This window comes from Ammospiza nelsoni, chromosome 5 (assembly GCF_027579445.1).
Source record: "Ammospiza nelsoni isolate bAmmNel1 chromosome 5, bAmmNel1.pri, whole genome shotgun sequence".
NCBI classification, from domain to species: domain Eukaryota; kingdom Metazoa; phylum Chordata; class Aves; order Passeriformes; family Passerellidae; genus Ammospiza; species Ammospiza nelsoni.
The window spans coordinates 18,904,669-18,927,246 of record NC_080637.1 but is presented as its reverse complement, the minus strand read 5'-3'; positions in this window follow the sequence as shown (position 1 = coordinate 18,927,246).

Sequence of the window (22,578 nt, the reverse complement as noted above, 5' to 3'; positions counted from 1 at the left end):
AGTCAGATTCCATTGTGAGAGTCTAAATAGCACATCATGTACAATTTCAGGAAAATTCACAGCCAAATAAATAGAATGCCAAAAGTAAAATAAACAAAGAAACAGTGAAATGAAAATAGCACCTGCAGTAAAAATGACAACAGTTATTTTGTAAAGGCAGTTATTTGAGTATTTTTATATCATATATCATATGGATGAGAATGGTCTTCCAGTGTTCCAGCATAAGTATGGAAATATGCACTGCAGACATTTAGTCATTTCCATTTCAAGCATCATTAAAATAGAGACACAAAACTGAGCAAAGAAGTTTCTCTTGAAGTACTCATAAGGTGGCTTTGCTTCTTCATGACCTTACCCAAAGATATATATTTGAGAGCTTACATGCATTGTACCTGTTCAGCTATATTTCAGCAACAGTATCACATTACAATACGACTACAATAAAAGATTAATGACTGCTGAACTGTTTATGCTAATGATACTTTTATTATGAGTAATGAACTGTTTCCTTTTCCTGTTTCACCTTATCTCTTTAAAATTAGTTGTATTATTGATAGGATTGCTTCTACAAGAAAAATAATTCCATTTAGTAGGAGGAGTTGTTTATTTAGTCCATATTGAAACATTCTCTAAAGTCTGAGTTTAAAACACGTGGTTCAGATTCTTATGCACAGTAATTGAGCAGATCAAGGACAGCTCATCCAAGATCCATGAAGAGTCTTCGGATTTATCATAGTAAAAATACCTGACTCAAGTTTTCCCAAATTATTTACCACAGCTGATAAATTTGTTAATCTCTTCCGTTCCTAAGTGTTGTTGGTCCATTTCTGTCTAGTGGCCACACCATTTGCATCTTTTCACTCAGTTCTGAAAAGCATATGTTCAAAAATCAGTTCTGAATCCCTTCTAAACTGACAACAATTCATACACAGAATTCAGCTGTCACGCATTTGATTAACACTGAATTGTTTATTTCAATCATGTCCATTTGTGTACATGATTGGTGTTTGTTGGTTCATAATCTTCAAACATTTACAGGTCAGGAGCATCTTGCAAAAAAAAGGCAAATATTCTAGATGTATATTTCTGCATTTGTGTTAAAATTAATTTTATTTTCTGGATGCATGAGCACAAATCTGAAGAATCTGTTAGTTCTCCTACTATTTAAATTTTTTCACACTTGCTGCTAAACAAAACTATTTATATCAGAGATTTTATTTGTAATTACTATATTTCTCAAACAGCTCTGCTCAGTATGTGCTAACACTGAATTGTAAGTGAGAAAAAATTGTATATGAAAAAAATACCAATTGTATATGAAAAAAGAATTTCCACTGCAGTGCTCTAAGCAGAGCAACAGAGCTGGTGAAGGGTCTGGAGTACAAGTCCTATGAGGAGAAGCTGAGGCAGCTGGGGATGTTGAGTCTGGAGAAAAGGAAGTTCAGGGGAGACCTTCTCCCTCTCTACAATTACCTGAAAGGAGGTTGTGGTGAAATGGGAGTTGATCTTTCCTCCTAAGTGAAGGGATGATGGAAAGCAGCCTCAAGTTACACCAGGAGAGATTTAGATTGGATACTAGAAAAAGTTTCTTCAAGCATTGGAACAGGCCTTCCAGAAAAACATTGGAATCATCATTCTTGGAGGTATTTAAAAGATATGCAGATGTGGTGCTCAGGTATGTAAATCCAGTGACAGACTTGACCATATTAGGTTAATGGCTGGACTTGAATGTAAAGATACTTTCCATCCCAAATGACTCGATGATTCCATAATCATCTGGTCAGGATACAGGGAAGACAGAGCCAGACCTTTCTCGGAGGTGCAGCAACAGGACAAGAGGTGAAAGACATCAGTTAGAGCACTGGAATTTTCCATTGTATATTAAGATTAATTTCTTAAGTCATTGGGATAGCCAAATACAGGGACAGACCATGCAGAGAGAGTATGGCATCTCCACCTATGCAATTGTTCAAGACTTGACTAGACAAGTTGATTTGGTTAGGTGGGCTCTGAGCAGGGAATTAGACCAGTTGGTTTCATTAGCTCTGGTCCAGTCTGAACTATTCTGTGATCTCACATTCACTTCAAACACTTTCAGGACCCATTTCCTTTACGCAAGTGCCTATTTGAACAAAACTTATAAAAAGGTAGTTATCTCTAAGTGTTTTTCCCCTATCAAGCTGTGTTGAAATTAGCCAAGAGGCTGAGCGCAGACTTTCAGAAAGTGATTGCGTGAATCATGTTCCACAAAAACAAGCAAAAATGTAGTTAATCAAATGTTGGCATTTAGTTCTTTAGAATAGCCCTATCCAGGTTTTATTTAGCTTTCTTCCATCTGAAAAAGTAAAAGATTCAGAGAACAAAGCATCATTGTTGAGAACATTAATTTTGGACTCTCCTAGCTGGGTCCCAGTCAAAGCTTTCTTTGTTAGGTAGTAAAACCTTCTCATTCTCTTACAAAGCCAAAACAAAGTAGAAACAAAGGTTACACATAAGGGGATAAAGAGACCAAAACCCAGCTGACTTCCTTACTGCAGCTTCAGAACAAATCACAGACCAGATTCACAGGTGGTGTCAGCCATCCCAAATCACCTAACCATCTGGTCCCATACACAATCTTAAAAAATAAAACCATTTATAGAAGAAAGGAATTAATATGACAGGTTGGAAGCACAGTGCTTCAACATTTTGGGAGAACTACATTATCATAGCCTTAACCCTGGAAGTCTTTGTACATTTGAGCCTAGTCTTTTGGCTGTGGTAGCTCATATAATCCTTTCACATAGGTATTCAAGGGCTTGATGCTTCAGTCTCTACCTCACCATGCTTCAAAATCATCATAGATCAGCAACATGGGCGACAGCATAATCTATTTCATTCTGGCTTTTGCTGACTTTTGCACTTGAGGAATTCAGGCTGTGGAGCCAAGTGTGTGTCATCAGAGCAGTGAGACATGCTCCATCACCAGGACAGAGCAGCTCCAGGCCACACAATAGATAGCCTCCAGTGGTTTCGTGCTGTTTTGGAGATCCATTTCATTACTCTGGAAGCCCAGATTTGCTGAATGGCTGAGCATTGGTCACCTTAACTTCATACTCAGAAGGGCGTTATGGTCAGGGCTTCTGGAAAGACAACAAGTATTCAAGAGGAGGCAAAGGCCAAACCTATCCTTTTTGTTTTCCCCTATTTTCTTTCCAATTAGATCACTTACACAGTTTAATAGCCATTTTATATTATTTACAATACTAAAGATAGTAAAGATATTCCATATACATAAGTGAGAGTCTTAGTGCAGGTATATCCTTTTTTGAATTAGGATTGCAAGTATGTGCTAGTTATCATACTAAAAGATATATCAACATGATTAATACAATGCTGACCTAAACAACATTGTTTCTGGAGTAAAAAGAAAGGACAAAACCTAGGGTACTTGGAAATACGATGGTCTTTTCACAGTCCCTGTGCCCTTCACACTCTCCTCTCTTTTCGAAACAAACACAATGGCAATGTTCTTAAAGATGGAAAAAAACTGTGTGATTTTACCAAACCCAACCCTAATTCACACTGGTATAAGGAGAAAATCAGTATTTTTCAACATGACATTTCAGCATAAGAATCTGTATGCACTTTATGTTTTAAAACTTGATGAATAAACTTGATTATAAAATGATCCACAAACATATACTAATCATAGAACCAAAATGAGACATTCAAGTCAAAGAACATCTTCTGTGTATTTTGAGTCACATAACTGTAAAACTTCCACATAAAGCACTTAAAGGCTGATTTTGCTAACCCCAAGCTGGACTCAGATTTTTACTAAGTGTCTATTTACAAAACAACACACTTGCTACTGCTGTAGTAGGAGAGTTTGTGCTATATTGGGAAAGTGTTGTTGTGCACTTTATCACTGTTATATGTATGAAGCTATTGCAGGCTTTAATTTTAGGTTTTCTGAAAAACTCAGAATTCTTTAACTTCAAAATGAAAACCTTGAAGAGAAAAATCATTTAATATATTTATTAACATGTATGTTTCAGAAGCTATTGTGGTTTCATCAATACCAATACCAGCCTTATACATATACTGCCCCTCATCCTGTAGTTAAGCTCTCCATGTGGTTGGTTGCATGGAAACCTCTTAAGTAAAGGCTATCAACAAAATTTCTGATAGAAAATGGGAATAGAGTTGGCTCCAAATGCATGAAGATTGGGTATTTTTATTTAAACAAAAGCAAAACAAAACTGAAATATCCAGGGTGGTGTTTTAGGGGTGACAATGTTCACTGTTGAGTGGGTGCTGTGAGTAGAACCAGAGGACAGAAGGGAACAGGAACATTTACTGAGTGTGATTCTTTCCAGAAGATAATTTAGAAAAGGGACTTTATGAGTCCAAACTAGCTCCTGACTCATGAGTGTATGTGGAACAGGAGAAATCAACCTGCAAGTTTAAACTCAGCTGTAAGTTGCTGATTTTGGGACAATTTAGCTTTTAAACAATTTGGCTTTACTTGCCTGCTTGTTATTGCAGTTAGCATTGCATTCAAGTGTGCACATATGTGTCTCCTCATGTCTTGATGAGAGCAAGAAAGCAACTTTATTTTCAGAGTTTAAAAGGGTGTATTTTTTACTGCATGGTTATCAGTTGTGCTCGCTGTGGCATAAATGAAGGTGTGAGCAAAGGTGCATGCAGTTCAGAAGCACTCACAGTTGCTCTCACTCCAGTGCAGAAAGGCAGAACTTGCTGAATGCATTTGGGCACCCAGTCACTGCTAAAATGGCACTGCCTCCACTCAGGGGGCATCTAGGGCTTAAAGTCTGCAGTGATCACCTAAGAAAGGGACATGCTATTACAGAGAATAAGTTTGGGGTAGAGCCATGCCAAGTCAGTTATCATTCCTGAGTGGCTGTTTCCAGTTCACTCTAATCTCAGTGAAGAGAGAGTCTATCACTAATAGACTTCATGGCAAAGAACTCTATTTATGCATTAGATCTTGTGTGGTTGTCAAAATAAGATGTAGGGTTAGAAAATGTCGCATGAGCATTGCTTGATATTTTTAGAGGAGGGAAGTGAAGAAAGCAATGAAGAGCTTTGAACCCCCTGGGTTATATGACAAAGGATACTGGGATGTTAGCTTTTCCACTGGGACATTATGATTCCTGAAGTGCTGGTAATTGTCAATAAACAGAAGAGAAGAAAAAGGCTTATACTTTTCTCCTGTAAAAAAGGCCCAATAAGTTACATGAAAGGGGAAGATAATATTTCAGTTAAATCTATAAGACAATCTGCAGAAGAAGGAAAATACAAACTAACATTCAGGTATAAAAGTCCTTAGAATGGAATCTGATAATCAGAGCACCCACAATTCATCTGATGGATACACAGAAGGAAAGAGTTCAGTAAGGATCATTTTATATCTATCACACATCAGGTTTTCTAAACATCTGCAAGTGCTATTTCAGACTTCACAGATAAGTATTGCTTATCTGCTGTAGTGTGGATTGAATGAAAGGTGATTTCAGGGTAAAGAATAATTTCAAGGCAAACCACTAACATCAAGGTATCATTTCTGTGCAGTGGAAATTCTTGTAACCACAGATCTGCATTGCTCTTGTGGCACCTGTCACTTTGGCTCTCAGAGAACAGATTGGCATGAAGGGTCAACTTGCGGGTTGGCATATTAAAAGTCCTACATGGAGAGTCAAATCAGATCACTTAAAATAAGTATCTATCAGTGGTCAGCTGACTATTTCCTTGTACTCCCCAGACTCTATTTCCATTGACAAGAGTGAGAGTTTGCATGCTTTTCAGACAGAGAAACAAATGGTATCCAAGATTGCATTTCAGGAATGCTCTGAGGAGCTGACAGAACAAGCAAAGTTCAAGAAGAGCTTTCAGCAGCCAGCATTTGCTAAAAAAATCTTTCAGGCACTGGCAAAGTGATTTGTGATGAATATCAGTAAAGTCCAAGGGCCTAAGTAACTGTAAAAGCGCAAACAAGCACATGCCTATGTAAATTAAATACGGCACAAAAAGCCTGGAGCTGGTGGTGATCGAGTCTTTTAAAGAAACTGAAGCACTTTAGTGACTTCAGCACAGCTGGGTCTGAGCCAGGCACAGCCTTTCCTTCTGGAAGGGTGCACCAGGGTGACGGCAGTGCCACCGTAACAGGATGCTGCTTCTCTGGACTCGGGTTTTGTGTTTCTACCTGGCACCACAGCTCACAATGCAGGCATATCCATTTGGGACCTGGGGCTCCTCTGTGATTTATAAGCACACTCTGTGTTTCTGCCTGAAAGCAGGCACCAAAAATCTAAAGTAAGAAAGTTCTGAGCAGCCAATTCAACCACAGCCAAGCTAGGAGAAGATTTTCCTGTGCGAGGAAGAGTACATCTAGTGTACTGATGAATGCAGGGCAGGAGAATCCCAATTATTATAGCCAAAAGCCCCAGAGTCAGAAAGCATGACAGAAAGGGTGACTTGTATTCATGTACTGAACTGTCCATCTGAAGGAGAAAACTACTCAATTTTCTGCTACTGAGATTTTACTGCGTTGCTAAAGATGTTTAAATATCCATTTAAACAAAGATGAAACTTCATCTCCTCCTCTTGAAACCATCTGACTACTGAATAAAAGAGGAACATTTCCTCCTTTTTCCCCTGGGGGTGATATCTAGGCCAAGACTCTCTTGGCACTGTAGAGGTTCCTCAGCATGAACATCAATTCCCCTCAGTTTCCACTGTGCGACCTTTTGACTGGATGAGTCACTGCACACATACATGCATCCAGGCTGCAAATGGCTCTCCTCACAAGTCCTGGGAGAGGGCAGCCTCCCTATTTGTGCAATATGGCACACAGCCTGCAGGTATTCTAGATCTGCTGATCAGATAGAGAAAGATTCCTACTGCAAGAGAAGCAGGAGCTCCCAGATAGACACAGAGGAGTAGAGATTTTGCAAAAAGTATTGTGCATATACAATGAATTCTAAAGCTTCCCAGAAAGTGCAAGCACAACAGCTTAGATATAGAATAGCTACCTGATATACAACATATTCCTTCTACTCTTGTGACAGATGATGGAGTATGGGTAGACAAACCCCAAACTAAATGGTTTCTACATGTAAACAAGCTATTCTTGTCACTGAAACAGATTTTCTGCTCTACTATTAGATAAGCTTGGAACAGGGAAAGACTAAACACCTTGTGTTCTAGGAGGCTGCTTAGAATATAGGTGTCTCCATACTGCTCTCCTGCCCTTGTGGTTCTAGCTTGAGGTGTCTGGTTTGCATTGCACAGACATTACTGTAGAATAAATTGTATGTATTTCCAGGTACAAGTCTTTCTAGTCTGAATTCTCAGGCTAACAGCAGTCACTGTATCAGCACTTGTTTCTCCCAACAAGTGCATTTGTATATACAAAATATTGTCAAATTTCAGCTTAGCTTGATTTTGAGAAGTAGCAGCCACAGAACTAACATTCCTAGAAGTTTTGAAATATGCTGTAGTTGGTGAGATTCAGGAAAAGCCTTCATCATATGCAAGTTTCTAAGAGAAAAAGAGTGTCTTTAAAACACAACAAACTCAGAGCACGCCGCCAAGCAGAAGGTAAATCCAAAGAAAATAAAACTTTGTTTGTTCTAATGGTAATGCCATTACTTATTCTGCAGGACAAAATGCCAGGCTGGCCAGCTACTGACATGACACTGCTGAGGACAGACATGGCAGGAGTCTGCAAAAATTGTCTAGAAAGTTCAAGATCTTCCTGATGGGAGGAGTTGGATGTTTGATGTATTTGAATGTAGCAGTTCATATCAGTTCATATCAGTTACACCGCAGTAAGTAATAAGTTTTTAATACAAAAAGCAGAGTCAAATGCAGCATTCCAGTTCCAGCCAAACTCCTATTTACTTTGAAAATTGAAAGAGATGACTTAGTTCTTGTGCGGTCTAATGCTATTTAAGTAGGATGTTGTGCCACTTTCTCACAAGCCCGAATGATCATTTGAACACAAAAGTAAAAATAATGGTCAGCTTATCTGCAGAAGCCAAAGAATTAAAAAAAAAAAAAAAAAAAAAAAACCAAAAAAAACCCCCCAAACAAAACAGAGAAAAACAAGAAAGTGATTCAAAACCAGTTCAGGGAAGAATCTTTTTCCAAACAAAATGCTGGTACATTTTTAATTTAAGGACAATGAAAACACCTCACACTTATGCTTGATCCTTCTGATATTAACTCCAGCATCTGCCAGACTAGGACATGAATGCAATATATGGGGAAATTTGCAGTTATGATGCATTTTTTTCAACGTGGTGCACAGAAAGGTGCTGACCCTTAGTAGGATCGTTACTTTCAGTGAGATTTCAGCAACGTTTTCTTTTTAGCCTGGAATTCCGAAGCAGAGCTATTGAGGGACAGCAGATCCCAGTGCTGCCTGCTAATTAGGAGCCCTACAAATGTAGGTCACAAAAACAAAAGCAATGCTTTTCCGGGAGAAGACAAATGTGTGATTTGTGAATGAAAAGCCAGGAAGTTTTAAAAGTGAAACAGAAGTAAATTCAATCAGGCTCTTGTTACAAATGAAAGCAGTGAAAACTCTCAGCCTTTAGCACTTGAAGAATAGAGAAGATTTTATTAACCCTTTGGTCTTCGAGATAAACTGAAACTACAGCCAATTAACATTAAAAATATATTTTCAAGTGCTTACTAAAGTGAGGAATTTGTTTTAGAAATATCAAACAATCACAGAGCCAACCATTATATAGAAGAAATAGGAAAATAGAGGCATAATAGTCTCTTGTTCCCCTCGTTGACATTAATCCACACTTTGCTAAGTACAGCTGTAGTCTGGCTCCCTTGTTCAGTACAAGACAAACTTCAAACCTGTCACTGATTATTTAAGTTCTTCCAATTTTCTTTAATTGTGGAATATGTATTAGGTTGGTTAAGCACTTTCACATGTGAAGGTCCTTCCTTGGGAGAAAGGCGAGTGTTTGTTTTTAATCACAATAATAATGTCTCCACTATGTGACTTCTGAAGATGCAATTATTCTCCCTTTTAGAGAGCCTGATAAGGTTTCTGATTATACAGCCTCAAAGATGATAAAAAGATTATAGAAGAGAGTTTACAGCAGTATGGTTCTAATCCACACATGCTGAATAACTGCCCGTTATTAAAAATCTGACATTCTATCTTACCCCTTACTGAAGTCAATGTAAGGGTCTTTTCCCTTATGTAATTTATATGTAGACCGATTTACCAAGCCACGTCTTCCTTCCCAGCAAATAAGATTTCTAATCATAATAAATGTCATTACTAAGTAGCACAGTAGGATGTTAGTTTGTTCTGCAATAACAATGCACTTGAATGGAATTTAGGGTACCTGTGTCAGAGATAACCCCTGCACTTGCTCTTTCTTTTTGCTGAGCAGAATTTTTTGCAAATGTCCATTCAGTACAATTTTTTCACCTTCTTAAACTCAATGAATTCTTGCTTTTTGCCATCTTAACAAAGTGACCAAGAGTTCTAAAAAACTGTTACTCTTGTCTCTCTTTTCCACAAGCTTAGCTTTAAGAAGTTATTCTTCTGAATTCCTTTCCATCATTAGTTTAATTGCAAAATTTAATTTTAAATAACAGCTATTAAAAGGCATTGATAGGTCTGTCACAGAAACTACAGTAATCCCCCTCCCACTGTAGTTACTTCAACAGCTTAAAATATTCACAGTCAGAGTATAACCTATTTTATCAGTATATAAAAAGAAAAACTTGGCAAGTAGATATTTAAATACATAAACTCACCATCTCTTCATCTTTTTTTTCCATTAAAACAGTGTTTCAAGAGCCAAATTATTTCATAGTCCTATCTAGAGTCCAGTATTTATGGGTTGCAACACAAGATAACTGGATTTTGTTGTGTGATACACCACAGCTTCTGATGTTAAGAAAACTTCCAAATGCCACAAATTAGTACCAAAATTCTGCTTAAGTCCAAAACGGTGACTTTCAAAACCCTTTGCTCAGTTGCTGCCAACCCTGGGGGAAAATGCTCTGACTGAGTGACTATCTCCCAAGACCTAAGTGAGAACCATGGGACTGGGCTCTGCACAAAATGCAATAGAAGACACATGGGGTTTTTTAACTGACCCAAAATATTTCAGTATTTCATTAGATTAGAGCCCTCTTCTTACAAAAAAGTACCTCATTTCCCTAAAAATGCTCAAGAACAATATTTCTACACAAATGGGGAATATCTTGTCCATTATCCCTATCAAATGGCCTGAGAAATTCTTATGGATTGTAGGGGGTCACATGTTTACTTCTCAGTAATTATGCATCTATAGAATACTCCCTGTTCCACACACAGAATTTGCTTTTATAAAGACCCTGTACTCTGCTAATAGGATATATATACACAATACTTTTCTTTATGTTTTAAGAGTCAAATGTATAATATTTTCTTGAAGTTTAATTCCAATCTGTAATATACAGATAAATTTTTGAGACACTGTTAAATCACAAACAGCCCTACAGACAGACACAGAAGATGTGGCAAATTTCTTCCAAAGAAAGCAGCAAACAATTATCACATGTACGTCAGGAGCACCATCAACAAAAAGAACTGGGGATATAAATAAAAGTCCACTGTATAAAACAGAAAGATGGAATCAAGCCAAAATTTTAATATTTTGGAGGTATTTACTGTAGTACAAAATATTTATACCTTAATCTGAAAATAAAAGTTATTTTACAAAGACTTGGGATATATAGAACAATTAGTTGCTTAATGAAATTAAACTTCACTATTTTTAGAAATTTAATTTTTAGTAGCGCATAATGCTATAGGTCTGTAGATAAATTAATGTGGTAAACAGCAAGGATTATTTTTGCCTTCTGACTTTAAAATGGGAAAAAAATTATTTTCAAATATTAACAAAAAACCAGGAACTATATATCCTTAAGTTATATGAATGTTGTGCAAATAGAGACTTTAATGTAACAAGACTAATAAAGAACACACTTTCATTTCCAGAGGAACATCTCAGGAAAACAAAAAGGAACAAAAAAAACTCTTCATGATATAGTGCAACACATCAGAGCACTAAGGAGGAAAAATAATTCTGGCTTGGAGTTTTGGGGCATTTTAATTTTGTAATGAGTCTTGAAATAAAGTAAGAGGTTTCAAAGGAGCAGCTAGTAGCAGAAATCATTTTGAAAGATTAAAGTACAGCAGTAGCATCTTTCACATTTTTCTCTTGAAATTTTCATCATTCATTCTAGCAAAAGCATTTCTCCTTAGAAGTTTGACCTTATTTTTCCTTTACCTTCTCTCCCCCACATTCTCATTTTTTCTCAGACCAGACCAAGGAAAATGTTATCCATTTTCTCTTCCAGATGCTCAGCCATCTCTCTCCTATCCTTTGCTTTGATCTGTTACTATCCTCTTCAATCATTGCCTAACCACAGAGCTGCTATTTCTTTTGAACTTCAAGTTGAAAGTAAACTGATGTACAGATTAGGCTTTGGTGAATCTCTTGCTTTGTTAGAGATTAATTTTGGATCTTCTGGCAGATTGAGTTTTTGCGTTTTCCTCTTAGGTTCAATCAGAATATGATCTCTTATGAGAGAACCCCTTAAAATGTAAGCTTGTAACTGATCTCGACCTGGGCAAAATATGAAAAGATATTTCTTCTTTAATACTGTATTTCAGAATTATTCAAATCTTCATTTCTATGTGAAGAAATATTTTAACTTCTGTATTATAATTCCATAAGCTAACATCCTCTGCATGAGGGAAAAGATCCCTATCAACATCTCTTAAATATTCCCATTGCCCTTAAAACATGAGCACTCTTCCCAAAGTTTCCTCATTCTACTATTCAAAATCCCTCAAAAGGCTGAAGTTTTCAGAAATAAAGTATTTGTTTTCAGCCTCAACAGGAGACAAATTTGAATTACATCTCTCATTGAATTGTCAGAACTGTGGAGAAAAAAGCTGCCATAAAAATAATTTCTTTTCCATCTTTCCTTATTCTTCTCCCTCACTGACTAGTGCAGCATTTGGCCGTTTATGGGCATAGGCATATAAGAGTTTGTTTCTTAATATCTCATTTGTCTCTTGTCTCATTCTATTGTCCCTTGGTTACCAATTCTCTTTCGAGAATTTCTTTAGCATAAATTACACATGAACTAATTAAAGTCCATTAGAAATTTGTGCTAATAATACTTCCTGCCGTCTAGATGTGCAAAATGATGGCAACCTCACCTTGTACTCTGCACAGATATTTTCAATTATAATTGAAAATTGTACTTTTGTACAAATTTCAATTGTACAATTGAAATTATTACAACATGCTATGGTAGTAACCCAACCACCAACCTAACCACTTCTTAAACTTATAAAGAGATGATTCCATTAAACTGGGTAAGGATGTATTTCCTTGTATCTGCTAAAGATTGTATTGCTAAAACTTCTTTAATGTGATGTCCATATTGACTTCTTCTCAAGAAGAGATTAGGAAACTGAAAGGATCAATCTTTAGGAGTTCTTACCATTGACCTAACCTTGTTCATGTTATTGATTACAATTTCTTTTTAAATATTTTTTCACCCAACTAAATTTTTTTCATTTAAGATGCCATTTGTATTGAAATTATTATTGTGAGTGAGCCTATTTTCATAAGCTCTTCAAAGTCATCCCTTTTAATTCTACAACAGAAGGCCAAAGGAAAGCTCTTTGAGACATCTACTTCATTTGCTTTATCACTTTTTTTTTGCTTATCAAATGTTAAGGGAGCATTTTTTTAAACGTTTTTTCCACACTCTAGCTGCATGTAGAAACAGTTCTTTTACCAGTAAACATTTACAGATATCTCATTGCAGAAGTGGGAGGACCTTTCTTAGCAATGTTGATCAGTGGGCTACCTTCACAGGATGGTGAGTTGTTATGTCACATGTTTAGCTAATTCTATTCTTAACAAATAAATAAATGTCCCCAAATTAATGAATTCTTAAGCATGACTACATGTCTGCATGTCTAAACAATTATAACACTTTCTCCAGATAAAAAATTTCTCATGAGCAGCAGTTTTCCTATACAAAGAGTCCTTGAGGTCTTATAGTGGTAAATAATTAAGAAATAAGGACTGTGTATCACTTATCAATTTGGTGGATATGTGCCTTTCATAACACAGCAGAATTATACTGTCATTTCATAGGTCAAGTATATATTAGACTTTAACCTTCTGTGAAAAAGAAAAAAAACAACAAAACAAACAACAAATCAAAAAGCATATGCATGAATGGCTATGTTTGTCAAAGTCTGAAAAATTACTAGATTCTCCTGGGAAATTATGTCAGTTCCTACACAGTTATATGTCACCATTATACAGTAGACTTTTAGGTGAGAAATGAAAGGAGGATTCCTCTGCTGACAGGTAGTAGCCATTAAATCTCCAGGCAGGGAAACATAAGTGCTAAAATGTTCTATGAAGAGGCAACCAAATATCTCAGGTCAGAAAATGAGTCAATCTCAAAATCTTCCAGCTAGCAAAGCAGCTTAGAAATTTTCTTTGTCACCTCTTGTCCATTCTCTGTAGCACATTTGGCCGTTTCCTCTCCCAAAGATTTCAAATAAAATGAAAGCATAGACAGAATTTACATCCAGACATTCAGTCAAAAAATTTCCTCTGCTCTTACCCCAGAGACCTTGAACTAGGCAGCTGTAGAAATCCTACTTGTGGGTTTGGACTGTCCTCTACTTAGAAACCCTGTTTTAGCTATCAAGTGTTCATGTTTCTATGAAGCTTTTCCCATTCCACCACTAAGTCTGCTTTTCCTGAAATGGTCTGTTTTGGCTTCAGTCTTTACCCTGATATTTGACAATTGACTCCTTAATTACTTCTGTTAGAATAGCTGGTAGATTTTTAACTTCTGAATTGCTATAGTATTGGATCTCATTAAGTCAAGGTGCAAGGTCAGTAAATGCCCTCCTTGATTTGATATCAAATACAATTGAGTACATACATTTAAAATAAAATATAAGAGGTGTCTTATATGCCCACATAACTCTATGACCTTGGTGTAAGAAGCATGTTGCTAAACCCTGATAAAGGGGATGAGGACATGAGCTACTGGGAGTCTCTCTGCAGACTCAAGGCAACTCCATATGGTACAGGTGTTATGATCCTGATTCCACAATGACTCAAATACTGAAAAATGACTGACTCTTAGAACCTGTGTGCTTTGGAATGGACTTTCCACTGCACTGGACCAATGTTATGCTGATATGAGGACAAAGGAGTCTTTACTGTCATGGCACTAATATAAAGATGAAAAAATAAGAAGCACAAAAGAAAGGATTATGCAAATCTTAAACTGCCACAGACACAGGAGAAGTGAGAACATATTGCAAACCAGAGTCCTCATAGGCAGAAACAGAAAAAAGTCCCAATAAGTACTAAAACCAGCCAACCTAACTACCAAAGTTGTTCCTTAATATTAGCAAAGAATATAGACAATTCCTCTGTTTAGAATGAGTAATGTAGTAAATCTGTCAAGACTGTATCACAGTTTGGATCCCATGCCATTTTTCCTATACAGGAAGAGCAGCACTACAGGCCATGAGACAACTGTCACAAGAATAGGTCAGGAATGCACTCAGACAGATAATAGATAGGAAATGACAAGTTGCCCTCCCTGATTTTGCTGCAGTACACAGGACTTCACGTAGATTACTTCCTCTTCATCCTTTCAGACGTGATCACATTGTGCTGGAATAACCCCAAAGAAATACAAGTCAGTACCATTTCTGATAAATCTCCAGACCATAATTTCCTAGATTAGCTAATGAAAAAGTACTTTATAACTTGTGATCATTTAGAACTGACATAACTCCTAATTAAAATACAGAAAACCAGAAAAGAACTGGAATGTTTTCAGGCATCTCAAGAGTGAAAGGAACTATTACTGAAATGCTTATCAAAATGATTTAATTTATTAGCTGTTTCACAAAAAAGGACCAATAATTTTGACTCAAAAAAAAGGTAAAAAAAGAAAGTTGTGCATCCAGCTGAAGTAATTGAAAAAATCAGAATTCATTTCATGCTTAAGTGTCTAATGAAAATCTGAGAGATTGAACAGCCACTGCTGAATACCTTGATCCATCTCTTGACAGTCAGTGATTGGCGCACTTAGGTAGCCCAAATAAGTGCTAAGTTTCTGTGTGAAGCCTGAGATGCCATGGTTAACATGACAGTCTTTCCCATATTGGTACATTCCATGCTGTAAAATGGTTCTTATCTCCTGCTACAGCAAATGCTTTAAGCTGCCATTGAGATCAGTGAACCAAAGGCAGTCAACACACTTTGAGGTGTCCAGCATGTCTAGGATATAAAAGCTTGTAATACATATCTGTTACTATCAGCCTTTCTGTTTGAGGCTCACATGATTTCAGTGCAGTAGCAAGTCTCTCCCATCTCTTTTCCCAGATTTGCTTCTGGAGAATAACAATAAATCTTTAAGATAACTACAGACATTATATTCACTTGTAAAGAAACATCTTAGATGGGGCCTGTTTTAAATTTGGCATTACTTCCAGACTTGACTCAGAGTTAGTACAAGAACCTTGCTTACAGGGATGACAGCAAATGATTCACTCAGTGCTGTTTTGTTGATCCAGCTGTAGGGCTGAATTAGACAACAGGCTTCTAGAAAGACAGAAAAATATGATTTTACAGCAGACACAGAGTGACATGCCTTGGATCTACCAGGATGACTCACATACTTGCAGTGAGACTTGCAGTGAGAAGTAACCCTTGCCTTAGTCAGTTCACAAATTAGCAATGATTAATCATGCATAAAAAAGGCTGGAATGACAACAGCAAAATACATCCCAAATAAAACACAAGTCCTTCCAAAAATACTTGTGAGTTTTTAGCATATTCATGTTTGTTATGGTTCATTCAACCTACACCCTGCCACTGCTGTACTTGCTTGTCAGAAAATGTTACTACAATAAAGAATAGCAAAAACTTAATTTCAAAGTAATATTTATAAGGTTTCAAGTATGTTTGACTTCAAATATGAATGTCAGATTTAGGTCTAGAAATTATTCAGAAAACTGTTTATTCTATTAACCAACCTTTTTCAATTATATTTTATGCTGCACGTGTAGCATAAAATAAATAGTAATTTTGCATCTTCCCCTGGATCTTAATATATTCAATAGATTAGAAATGTGTAAAAGTGTTCATCATAACATCTTGTTCTTCTTGAGAACATCTATCAAAACAAAGAAAGATTAAATAAGATTAGCAAATAGCAACATGTGTGAGCTCTCTATACCTGTGGCTGAAAGAACTACCCTGATGATTTCTGTAACCAGAAAACAGATCAGAGGCCACGTCAGGACCAATCCATAGAGCTAAGAAGATTGGGAGAGGGGAGGTGAAAGTGGAGGAGGTGGAAATCATTGCATTTTTTAGAGAGAAACATGAGGAAACTGCAATCTATTCATAGCTGCAGGCAGATGGTTTCATGCCCAAGAAGAAAAAATCAGCTCTGTTTGTCAGGAAAGAAATAAGCTGTGAAATATTCCCTCAGCTCAAGTAATAAGTGGGGTCAGGGTAGAAAAAATAAGACTTATTTTACATGGTTTTTCCTTACAAAGAAGCCATGTGAATGGCTAGTGCAGGTATTCCTTGAGCTGCTACCCCAGCCCAGGGAGCAGCTGCCTCCCTCTCTGCCGAGGTTTCCTTCGCACTCCTCATGTCCCCAGGACCATGGCACAGCTCTGCCTGCTGGAGCTCAGGTCCTGTATAAGCCTAGAAGGTTCTTAAAATCAATTTGTTCCTCTGTTTAAATGCACAAAGATACTAAGGACTGCCTTATCACTTACTCAGAGATGCACTGGCTGAGGGTATAAAGCTTCTACACTCCAGTGGAAGCTGATAAAAGGCACGAGGCAGCTAAAGCAACCCTAACTTCTTAGAGAAGCCTGATCTATTAGACATGCTCAGGTCATGCACTGACTTCCACACAACAGCCTAACAGAACAGACTAACATTTACAATGTGAGAAATACACACTTTTGACTCCTTTTGGCCTGTGGTAGTTTTGAATCTGCTGATCCCATTTTTAAGAAGGTGTTCTTACTGCAAGGCTGTGAATAGCTGAAGATGAAGACTAATCCCTATCCCTGGAGATACCAAAGGTGTGGTGCTGAGCAGAGGGAAAGTGACACTTAAGGGACTGAAGCAAGAATGATCCAAATGGGGATTTAGCCAGGAAAGGTAGAGTGTCTTAATTTTTAATAGCATAAATTTTGATTCAAAGAGTAGGTTATATTACAGGACTCTGGGATTCTGAAGATGGGGAACCAGCACTTTCTGAAAACTTTCCTCATTCACATTCTCTGAGAACTTGTAAATGTCATGGCCACTGTTGATACCTGCATGGTTTTTGACACTTCATCTACTGACTGAGTGTTTTGTTATCTATCATAGCCTGTTCTCTATCACATCCAGGTACCATTATCATAATTCATTAACTAGTTCTTGATTAAATCAACTACTCTTATAAGCACAGTGGAAAAAAAAAAAGAAAGCATTTTTGCCCCAGAGAAGCTGAGAAGGAATAAAAGGTGTGAAGAGAAATGATGGAGCCTGTCTTGGTACTTGCTGAGGGCTCAGCAGGAGTGCTGGCATGAGAACCCCAAGACTGTACCTTGCATTCTGGTCTTTCAGTGTCTAGCATACATTTCTTTGTTTCTATTTCCTTTGTTGTGAACACTGTACAAAGATGTGCATTTGCAAACTTTACAAATCCTAATTTGTATGTTTTTTTTTTTTTTCTGTGGTCCCAAAACACCTGTTTAAAATTTCAGAAATAAGAATGGTAAACTCTTTTGTTTTGGGTTGTTGTTTTTTTTTCGCATTAACTTTTCTAGAAATAGTTGCATGGTTTATTATCTATTGCATCACAAGCTGGACAGAGTACTTGAAACACTGCATGAGTTTGTGTGGGACTACATAAAGATTTTATGCTACGTGGCATTAAAATTCCTTGTAGACTTCAATTCTGGACTTCAAAGTATCTTTTCTGTGATGTTGATTAGAATTAGTGCAGTGACAGCTGGCATGATTTAAACCATATAACTTGAATTTTGGACATTGAAATTGCATTTGTGACTACATGCCAAAGGCCTGAAGTGAGAAATGCTGGACTTGGGATGTAATTGATTTCCAGCATATTTATAAAAAAAATCTATTAATGGATAATGTACATTTATCCTTTTATACCTTTTAAGGTACATCAAAATACCATCTATTCTCATTTAAAACACACCAGACTCTAGTGAACCAGACATTTGAAGCTTATAAAAGCCAGCTACTGTTTGACCTAGTTTCATTACAAGCCTGAAACTGCCCATTACACACTTAATGATGAGTAAGATGAAAAATTGAATTCAATCTACTTCACAGGACTTGAAAAACCATCCAGACAAATCTCGTCCAAGAAAAGCAGCTGAAATGAATATGCCAGATTGTGAACTCCAGTGTCTGAGGGAGCAGCTGACACACTCATTTTTCTGCCCCTTCCACAAGTGTCACCTCTCACTAAGTCCCAGCTGTGGGGCAGGTGAGGCTGTACCTGAGCTCACCTCCACTAAATTCACCAGCTCCTTCCTGCCGGAGTAGGCAGCCTTTCAGTCACCTTTCCAACAGCAGCAGCAGCAGTGGGGCTGTCATGCCCAGGTTAACAAGCTCTGCTCTCTCAGCAATGGCTATTGACTTGGGTTTAATATTTCACTCACCATGATTGCTGTTTTCGAGGATAACTCAGACTCATTACTTACTACAGCCTGTGATACACATAACTGTACACTCAGGTATGAAATAGTACATTTAACTACATGAGACCAAAGTCTCTTTCTTCCACCAACATAAAGAAATAAAAGCTCAACCTTTCAGATTCTTCTTAGCTATGATTGTGTGATGGAAATGCGCCTAAAATCTTGTTTAAAACACAGAACAAATCAAGGTCTACCGCTGATGAAAACAGACACCCAATCCTAGGTTTGCACTGGTATGATCGAGAGCAAAATTTGTTCTGGAGTGTCAAAGAGGTATCATAATGAATTAAAGAGTGCAACCAATTTAAAAGAAAAATGCTCATTAGCATGAATAGAAAACCATCACAGCAGAAAAATGCCAGCACTTACAGCAATACATCAGCTATTCCCATTAACATAGTAACTAACCATTTCTGGGTAATATGATTCATGGCTAAACATAATACTGAAAAATTATATCTTCCATTCACATGACTAAATTAGAGCTCTTCTGTATCTTTATCACCTATCTCTGCTGATATTTTATTGAATATTTACTGCAGACAGCGAAAAAGGTAAAGTTGTTTTCTATGCAATGATATATATATACATATATGAGTTCAACTGATCCTATATATAAACAAAATAAAAATGAGCAAAACCAACTCAAACCTTTGGTTTCAGAGATATTCTCCAAAAGAAGTAATCTCTAACACTGCTGGTTTTTGAGCAGACTGATTCCAGACCAACTTTGAAAATCCCAGTCAAAGCACATAGTTTTGCAATAGACTCATCTGGATAGTTTCTTAGCCAAAACAATTTCAACAAAAAGGCTGGTTCCAGACATAGCGTATTAAATAACCCTGAATTGGCAAAGAGTGATGCATACATTCCATCTGAGAGTCTGATGCAGCTCCGGTCAGTTGAGGTAATGTAAGTTCAGCTTCACAGCTAGAAACTATAACAGCATTTTCAGCAAATTGTCAAAACAATCCTTTTGTACCTTTGGTGTTGAAGTTCATAAAAAAATCTGAGTAGATAATGTACTGTTTCAGGCTCTTTAAACTTTTAAAAACAAAACAGCAGAAAAGTTGGATGAGTGGTTACAGTGAAAGCAGAAATAAATGTGAGTGTGTAATTTTATTGGCAGACAGGAGTATATGGTCATCATCAAACAAGATCCTGGTTTTTCCCTCAATTATGTCATAGTTCACTGTAATTTTAGTTGCTCTGTGGGAGCTGCTCACAGACAAGAATTAAAGCAGTCTGCAAACTATAAAGATGGGACAAGTCCTCATCTCCTCAGCCTAAATTATTTTTTTCCTTCTCATGGCCTTTTCTCTCACAGCTGTGGCATAGTTTGAAAGTGGCTTACCTATAGTTTGAAAACAATTTCTGTAGGCTGGTAGAGGTGGATGGTGAAGTGCCAAGAGCAAAGCAGGAGCCAGCCCTGCTCCTGGCATCCCTCTGCATAGACAGAAGGAGGGAGGGCAGGGGCTGGAAGACAGGGATCTGGCCCAGCATCCTCACCCTCTCTCATCAGGATCCTTCTCTACAATATTACTCCTAGAATATTCTCCACAACTCTATCTTTCCCACCTTCATATTTTAATTTTTTTAAATCTTAACATATCCTGAACTCTGGTACATTCAGTGTAGCCACAAAATTTGGCTTAATGTTAGCAGTATAACAAACTTCTGAAAAAAAGTAAGAAACTTGGTATTGCCTATTGTGATGTCCAGCTAATATCTGCAAAACCTTGTGTTAATATCCCCTACCACTTATTATTTTCAGCATGATTCAGGGCCAATCCAGTTTTTACTTAACTGGATTTGTAGTAGTAGTTTTCTTGGATCCTTGATGAACTGGAAGGACTGAATACAAATACAATGCAATAATACATATGCAAATATGCAACGTTTGCTTTGGCAGCCAAGAAAACAAACCCCATCCTGGGGTGCATCAAGTACAGCATAAACAGCTGGTGAAAAGCTGCAGTTATCCCTCTGCATTCAGTGTTGGCACAGCCTCACTTTGTGCTCTGTGCAGTTCTGGGCATCCCAGAGGAGACATGACACTGTTCCTCCAGCTCACCCACAAAGATCTTTAGTTGAACTAGTGAGTTTCTTTAGTCTTTTCCTTAAAAAATTTATATATAGAGAGAATATTTCAGACAACATCATAATAGAAAGAATCTTTGCATCACTGGTAACAAAATTTCACCTGCTTCTAATGGTTCTTGAAGTTGGGTCCAGAGAGGTGCATACAACCAAAGGGACAGATTGCCTACTTGTCAAAAGATTTTTTCCACAGGGTTTGAGGTGTGCACAAAGGGTAAAGGAAGAGAATGAGGAAGACAGGTGCACAGATCAATACAGATATTTTTATTCCATGTGAATCTCAAGGGCACTATGTGCAGCACACTGATTTGGCTTCATGTAGTTTGAGTAAATTCAAACTAGCATAGCTTGCATGGCATAGGTAGGATGTGAAAACCTGTCCCTGTGCCTCTAAGAGCAGAACAGGCCTCAGTTCACACCTGGGCTACTGTGACCCCTTCTTGCAAGGCTAATAGGTTATTGCTTCACTACTGATTTAATTTCTATGAACTATCAAAATCAACTCTTCTTGTTACAAAATCTCATACTAAAAAAAAAAAAAAAAAAAAAGTGGCAAGGTCTAACTCTGACAAAGCTTTGAGCAATATTGAAAAGACAGACCAGAAAAAGACAGGACTGTAAATTACATGTGATGAGTGGTGGTTCTTCAGTGGCTCTTGCATTTAAGGTCAAAATCTGAAAACAAATGTTTACAGCCATTGATATCATTAATCAAACTTAAGCTCTCAGAAGTATTCGTGCTTTCAGTTTGAAGGGATATATTTTAGTGCTCTTTGCAGATCTAGTATAGTTTGCATGCTTAGCACCCTGTAAATCTTTCAAATGCAAAATGGAACATGGCTCAGCTTATGCACCTCATTTAGAGTCTGTTTATATTGATACAAAGAATAGTTTCAGTATGTCATGAGTGTTATTCTAATGCCCTTCAGAAATAATACCTGCATGATGATAGATATTAGAAAAATTTTGGTTATTTTGGTGTGTACAGAGCCCTTCAGCTCACCACAAAAAATGGGAGAGACAAAACCATATAAATATAAGAGAAATTCACACAAATGGAAAAGGGATAATGGTTTGAGCACATATACATTGTAAGACCTCCATCCATCCCTGACTGCTGTGTTTTCTTTTTTAAATTGTAAACTCTTAGGGACTGGCCCTCAACAAATGAATACCTTGACTAGAATATTAGAGATCAACCTTGTTAGGGACTCTAGATGCTAATGTAATAATACAAATTATGTAAATAAGTATGACTTGTAGTCCTTAATCTAGGAATGTCACATTAAAAAGTCAATCACTGAATAAATCTACAAGCATTTGTGGAAGCAAAGGAGAGTCTAAGACTTTATGGGTAATCACCCTCTGTGTTGGCAGATAGAGGTGTGCCTTCCTCCTTTTTTTCCCTGTGGTAGCACAAATCCTTCCCTCTCTCTGTGAAGAAGCCCAGCTGCTGTGGAAAGCCACCTCATGGCTGGTGTCCACCAGAGTGATTTGCCACCAGGAGCTATAGACTCAGTCCCTTCAAGGAGGAGAGTATCTGGGATGGTGATCAAACTGGCTGGCTCCCACAATGGAGAATAATTGTTTCTGAATGAAAACAATAACTTCTAGATTTTCCTGGTTCA